Source organism: Spea bombifrons, chromosome 6 (assembly GCF_027358695.1).
Source record: "Spea bombifrons isolate aSpeBom1 chromosome 6, aSpeBom1.2.pri, whole genome shotgun sequence".
NCBI classification, from domain to species: Eukaryota; Metazoa; Chordata; class Amphibia; order Anura; family Pelobatidae; genus Spea; species Spea bombifrons.
This window is the reverse complement of record NC_071092.1, coordinates 48,297,931-48,305,319: the sequence shown is the minus strand read 5'-3', so window position 1 is coordinate 48,305,319 and position 7,389 is coordinate 48,297,931.

The following is a 7,389-nucleotide window of genomic DNA, read 5'->3' as shown; positions in this document are numbered from 1 at the left end:
TCTAAGTTATATATGAAATGGGGCTGCGCTTGGGAAACCATTAAATCAGAAGATCTTGGAAATAACTGTAGACAATAAACTTAGCAACAGTGGTCAATGTCAGGCAGCTGCTGCAAAAGCCAATGAGATACTTTCGTGTATAAGAAGAGTGATTGACTCATGAGAGGTAAATATAATTTTGCCCCTGTATAAGTCAATGGTAAGCACCCACCCTGAATATGCAGGACAGGTCTTGGCATCTGTTCTTGAAAAGGACATTATGGAACTTGAGAAGGTGCAGGAAAGGCTACAACATGAATAAGTAGAATGGAACCTCATTGTTATGAAGAAAGGCTGGAGAAGGGGAATTTGTTTACACAAAAAAAGGCATCTTACCAAGATGTGATATAATTATACAAATATGTATGGGGCGATACCAGCCGCTCTCTAATAAACTGTCCATCAATAGGACTAAACAAAGAACAAGAGGTGCGGCAGAGGTATTGAGGATGGATTGGAGTGATGAATGGTGGAAGAGGGTGGATCACTTAGTAGGAAGCAATAATACATATGAGATAATGTGGTTAAATCAGTTATTATTTGAATGTTGTGTTGGGTGAGGAACAAATCAATTCAAGAGATATTTCGGAGGTGAAGGGAGCAGCCAACTTGGGCTGCTCAGAACGTTGTGGCATTCTTAGTAGCGATGGAGATATCAGATATTAGGGAATAGTGGAGAATCAGCAGCTCAGTGTTGGAGATGTTGAGTTTCAGATGGTGGGACACCATGCAGCCTGCAACTTCAGAGGCAGTAGTGAAGCGAGTTAGAAGTGATGGCAGGAAGTCAGCTGGGCAAAGGTAAAGCGCTAGAATGCAATTGAAGAGTTTAGCTAGAAAACTGGACACATATGAAGTCAAACCGCTCCAAAATTCTTTCTTTGTAACCCTCAAACATCCCCTTCTCTCTTACTATGGAGCTCTATGCGCATGTTAATAACGCAAACAAAATCAAAATATTTAAACTGAATGAGAAAAAGTTTAATTAGAACATTATGGGCAAATCAGAACACGCCTAGACATTTAAACAAGGCTTTCCACCCTCTTCGTTTTATAGCATTAAGCGTTCCCTCGTTAATTTTCATTATTTTTGGAATGCAGAAAGGCATTTCAGTTCCATTTTATGTTGTGTTAATAGCTAACCGCAAAAAAATAGACCCCCCACTTTCTATTGTGTCTGAAGTCGATAATGATAAAGCTTCAATGTAATGTTTCAAATAATCAAGCGAGATGCATCGGGGGATTTTTTTTTTTTTTTTTTTAATACAATCTAGTGATGAGGCCAAAAAGTATTAAATTTATTCAACCATGAAGAAGATGTTGATTATAATACACCTCAGCTGGGCTGCTATGTGTTGACCATGAACAAAAATAAAATAGAAATTGAAATGTGATTAGTTCTTGATGGGTTGGAATTATTTGGTATAAATAGTACGGAGAGAATTTATATTAAAAGTCCACAACACAATTTTATTTTTTTTTATTTTTTTATTTTTTTATTTTTTTTATTTTTTTTATTTTTTGTGTGGGGTGAGGTGGGCTGATAGAAATGATACAATAATCAGTATCTGATTACAACGTGTTATACCGAACAATTCATTTGACTTTTTTGCACGTGGAATACAAATAGTTTAGACCAAAATACTATAATTGTTCATCATCCTTTTTTTTTTTCACCATTTCGTTTGAGATCCCCAAGAAAATGGAATAAAAATTCAGAAGACGCAAAAACCATTTGAATGGAGTTGGGACTAATGGTTGGAAAAGCAATAAAATATCATCAGAATGACATCATTAAATACATATCTGTGATGTAATGACATGCAATGAAGTATGTGTGATGTAATTATATATATATAGGGCATGTTTAGTAGACATGGGCCTCAAACGATTCAGACACATTTTTCTGTTCCCTTTTGTCCCATTCGTCTGTCAATTACATCAGAAAGGGCTTTAGTATTTGGTGTTAATCACGTGACTTTTGGGTTTATATCATGCAGGACGGTGGAAGCTTGGGCTTTGGCAGCCGTTCATGGCTGAGACGACCTTCCCTGTCTCTTAAGGACAGACTTTAAATTGTGGAAGAACATGGATATTTAATAAAACTCGTGTCCGTCTTTACAGCCTCCGTAGCCGAGCTTCGCGGTCCCAGCTGCTGCGGAATTTCTTAATCGAATCAAATTAGTGAGTTTTTTTTTTTTTTTTTTTTAATATCTTTAACGCCCGTACATCAGATTTTTCCTTCTGAGATCAGAGAAATGCAATTAATTAGAGGCAGGTATTTGCATTTTCACCGGCGCGCTGGGCTTAGTGGAGAAATCCCCCGCACACTTCATTTATTTAATGATGTGTCGGTGGAAGCGGGGATCGTGTAACAGAGTCTATTTACTTTAAAGCTGCAAGATTAACAAATGTGAACAAACGGCAAAAAGAGACTCGTCTGCAATTACTTATCATCGCCCCACGGAAGTGTCTATCGGCGAGCTTTGCGCTCAATAAACCTGTTTGCAGATGAAAATATATATATTATTAAAACCCACTTTATGTGTAGACCAAAGAAGCAGCCATCTTCGCTTCCTGATTTGGGATCTGCGTGATTATTCCTCCCCATGAAGTTGTTCCTCCCCATGAAGTTTGGGGACCTTAGAAGAAGGAGGAGTGAGGAGAAGCGAGCCAAGAAGGATCGGGGAACATATAACCAATGGCAGATTTACCTTTGGTGCTGCCCTAGGCCTAACCCAGAGTGCCTCCATCAGATGCCCCCCTCTGTGCTCCCGCTGACATCGGTGGGCTGTCCTGCTGATGTCGGTGGGCGGTTCCACTAATGTCGGTGGGCGGTCCCGCTGATGTCGGTGGGTGGTCCCGCTGATGTCTGTGGGCGGTCCCGCTGACGTCATGGGTGTTCCAGCTGATGGTTCCGGACACGCCGCTATTTAAGGGGGAAATGGGTGTAGAGTGGAGGGTGTCAGAACGCCGTACTCCTGACGACCTGGAGCGGCTCTTCTCCCGCAGTCTCCAGAGAAAACTGAAGGAGTCTACCCTTCGGGACATGGCCAGGACTTCCCGCTGGCGTCAGTGGTTTCTTCCGCTGATGTCACTGGGCGGTCCCACTGACACATTTACGGGGGAAACGAGCGGGGAATGGGGAGGGTCAGGCCCCCGCTACCAGGAGGATTTGGGTGTAGACCCTGGAGAAACGGCGCTTCTCCCAGAGTTCCCAGGTATGCCCTCGCCTTGTTGGCCTAGGCCAGAATACAACAATGTACATAACAACATTATATGCCACATGCAGGTTCCCGGGCATCTCGGTTGTGGTCTCTGGGCTGCCCAGTACAGATACTGGATAGTTCGCAGCTCATTAGTATGCCAGGGCAGACCTGTATTTGACAAATTTCCCGGGCAATCCGGGACAGTTGGCAGGTATGTAACTCAGGAACCTTTGCAAGTCGCCCCTAATATGTATTCACAAAGAGTCCTTAAATAGCTGTTTTATTCAAATTAAAAGATGTCCCTTTAACCGTTCTACGCTGAAACCCCTGTTTGTTTAGCTGTTGATCTGATGACATTCATTTAATCCGCGTAGCGTGACATCAGATTACAGAAAAAAGTGAGTGCATTCCGCGCATGTTTGATTAAAGTCTGTATTTATTGGAAGGTAAACATCTCTCCTTCAGAAATCTAATTTGTTTATTCACAATCTATCAAATGTTGCAGAGTTGTTGCCCGGGCGACTACAGTTTTTTCCATATCATTTTTTTACAATAAAAGTTCTTTGATTGTTTTAGAATGGGGGGAAAAAATTCGTTATCTAACAACAAACTTAATCCCTGCTTAATATACCCAGAGACCGGACAGAGAATCACCGTCTGGCTGGGGTCTAAAGCATCGAGGAGAAACAAATTCCGTAATGTGCTATGGACTTATGTCTACCCATTGTACAGCGCTGCGGAATAGGATGGCGCTATGTAAAAAAATGAATAATAATAAATTATTATTATTATTGTAATGCAATCAGTGGTATGGAAAGTGATAACGGATACCAAGATAAAAGAGAGAAGAGATAAAAAAGATGAAAGAGAGAAGAGATAAAAAAGATGAAAGAGAAAAGAGAGAAGATGAAAGAGAGAAGAGAAGATGTAAGAGAGAAGAGATAAAAAGATGAAAGAGAGAAAATGAAAGAAAGAAGATGAAAGAGAGAAGAGAAGATGTAAGAGAGAAGATGAAAGAGAGAAGAGATAAAAAGATGAAAGAGAGAAGAGAAGATGAAAGAGAGAAGATGAAAGAGAGAAGAGATAAAAAGATAAAAGAGAGAAGAGATAAAAAAGATGAAAGAGAGAAGAGAAGATGAAAGAGAGAAGAGATAAAAAGATAAAAGAGAGAAACGATAAAAAAGATGAAAGAGAGAAGACAGGAGATGAAGAAGATGTGGAAGGAGAAGCGGAAGGGGTCGGCAAAGAAGGCAGGGAACGGTTAGAGAGCTTGAGAGAGAGACGATAAACGAGAATGAGAGTGCGAGAAAGTGTGACAGTGAGTGTCTTCGCCCGCTTCGTTGGGGAGTCTGACCTCGTTTACGTGGCTTTGTACAAATCGCCCAATTAGCCAAAATTCAGTAAATTTGCACTTCGTATGAATCCGGACAAAAACGTATAGTCGTTAGGAGAATATTTTAGAGAGCTCATCCTTGAAATGCCTCGTTTCTGGGGAACTGAAACACGAGATCTGTGAAACACGGCCTGGTGACTACAGCAGGGTGACTAGACGGGGGCCGGATGGGGCCGATCAGCCGGCAGGTTCTTTGCTTCTGTACTTTTCTCCAAGATGCATGAATATATTTAAATAGACAAAAATGTAAGAAAAAAACATGTCCAGTCCAGATGTAAAGCGCTGTATAAACCAGACAGCAAATTCTAAGATAAAACAGAAATGATCTCCCCGACTTCTTAATATATCGATGACGTCTCGGCCTCAAAGGACGGGGATTCAACTCATTGTCCGAGCAATGAGCGGCAGAAAATGTCGATGTCCGGGGACAGGTGTCACGGGAGAAATCCCCCCCCGGTCGCACGCACATTCCTACCAACATTCTGAAACGGAACCATCCGGACTCTCCGAGAAATATCTCTTTAATAAAGCGCGGGGGACGCTGCGGCCCGACCTGCGTCTTCTCTCCCCCAAAACTTCTTCTCGCGAATAACCCCTCGCTGTCTTACGGATCTCTCGGCAATGGCCGCTTCTCTGCTGGTTTTCGTTGCTATGAGGATCTTGAAAGCCTTTTTCTTTGGGGGTTTAAATGAAATCCAAGGTCATCTTGTGAAGTCTTCAAAAACACATTGTTTGTGCGCTGCAAACGCCGATGAGTGATTCGTGGACTCGTCCGCCAGAGCTGGACAGATATACGAGGCGGCTGATTCCAGGCATGCATCGTCCTAGGGGTAGAAGATGAAATGCGCGTTGAGGACGGGCGGTCACGGAAGAATTTACACCGTTACAGTGACTTTTTAACAATGTATCCATCGCTTGTTCCAGACAATAAACGGAGCAGTCCAATATACTATATGTAACTATGTAACAGCGTTCACAGATTCAAGCGATATATATATATATTAAAAGCTTTATGTCTATATCATGGGAGCAGTCATCTTAACTTCCTGTTCTGCAGCATCTACAGGCTTATTCCGCCCCATTAAATTATCTCTCCCCCATTGTTAAGTTGCTGATTCCTGCTGATTGGTTCAGGCAGCCGTTGCAAGGGTGGGAAAGGAGAAGAGAGAGAATTTTAAGGCTAATTAGCTAATGCTGGCTCTGCCACAGACTGCCACCAGTCTTAGCTTTAAACAATTTTATTAGTTTAAAAAAAAAAAAAACCCACACGATTTAGGTAGATTTAATAAATTTTATTTAAGCTTAAAATTGTGATGGCAAAAGTTACCCTTTAGTATATGTTTTTATTTGTTTTTCTATGAATTAGTAGAATTTGAGATAACATTTCTGTTAATTTTAACCATTTTTAGTTTTTTGCTGCTCCTTTTTCTGATTATTAATACTTTTATTTTATCTAGCATTATAAAGTCATATAAAATGAGTAATACGCCATATAATAAACGCATATAAAAGATATTTTCCTGACCCACCTTTTGAAGGTGAACAAATAATGAGCGATCATTTTTATCATTTATATAAAATTAAATAGTTCCTCCAGTAACGTTAAACTTTACAGATTGTTTACACGTAATTGAAATTTTAATTCACCGCTCTTAAATATTGCAGAAAAATTCTACCAAACCATAAAATTGAAAAAAAAAAAAAAAGATCAATTATTCAGTTTCAACCTTTTTTTTTTTTTTTGGCAGAAAATAATTTTCTTGCTATAATATAAGGACAATCTCTTGTCACACTTTCTGCATTCTGCAAGAGGTAATGAACGGGAAACTCAAATACATCACTAAATGTCATTTAAAAAACATATACTACAAAGAAGAAGCGACGTCGTCTAATCAGGAAAGGGCATTTGGGCCAATTTCACACTCGGTGGAATTTATTCTCTTTTGGAACGCCTGAATAATTTTATGCAGTTCTCAAATATAGACAGAATTTCTTTATGTCTGTTTAACTATACGCTTAATTGAGCTGCGCTACGGCTTATAACGCTGTGTCAGCCAGGATGCACCTTCCGGTCTAAACCGTCCGTCAACGTAAAACATTTCTTGGATGTATGCTTCATATATATCACCGCCGTGCGATGCGTCAGGCTGTTATCCTAGACTGAAAACGAGCAAATTGGTTAATTAGTCCCGAGAAACTTTATAATGTTTTTTTTTTTTTGTTTTTTTTTTATGATTGTAGAAGAAAGTTCTGAAAATTACTGATTTATAACTAAAATAAATAAAATAAATAAATAAATAAATAATTAAAAATAAAATAAATAAATAAATAAATAAATAAAATAAATAAATAAATAAAATAAATAAATAAATAAATAAATAAATAAATAATAATAATATATATATATGAGTTGTCATTCATTTTAAGGAAAGTTAAAGGATCTCTATTAGGCTTCTGTATATCCCATTGGGGCTGAAAACAGTCTTGAGTTTTCTAGGACAGAACGGTCTATTGGACTGATGAACCGTCTACGTCTGTCTCGGCCATGACTGGAACCGCTGGGGGTTCTGGGCGCTCAAAGGTAAAAGTTATGCTCTGTTAACCTATAAAAGTCCATGCCGGAAATGTCCGACGGCATCATACCCCTCTACAACATATGTCTGAGCCATGTCCCACCCAACCTTATTGATTATTCTTCTACGGTAACTGATATTGTTGATTTATTAAAAGCTGCTGTCTTGGTTGGCAAAC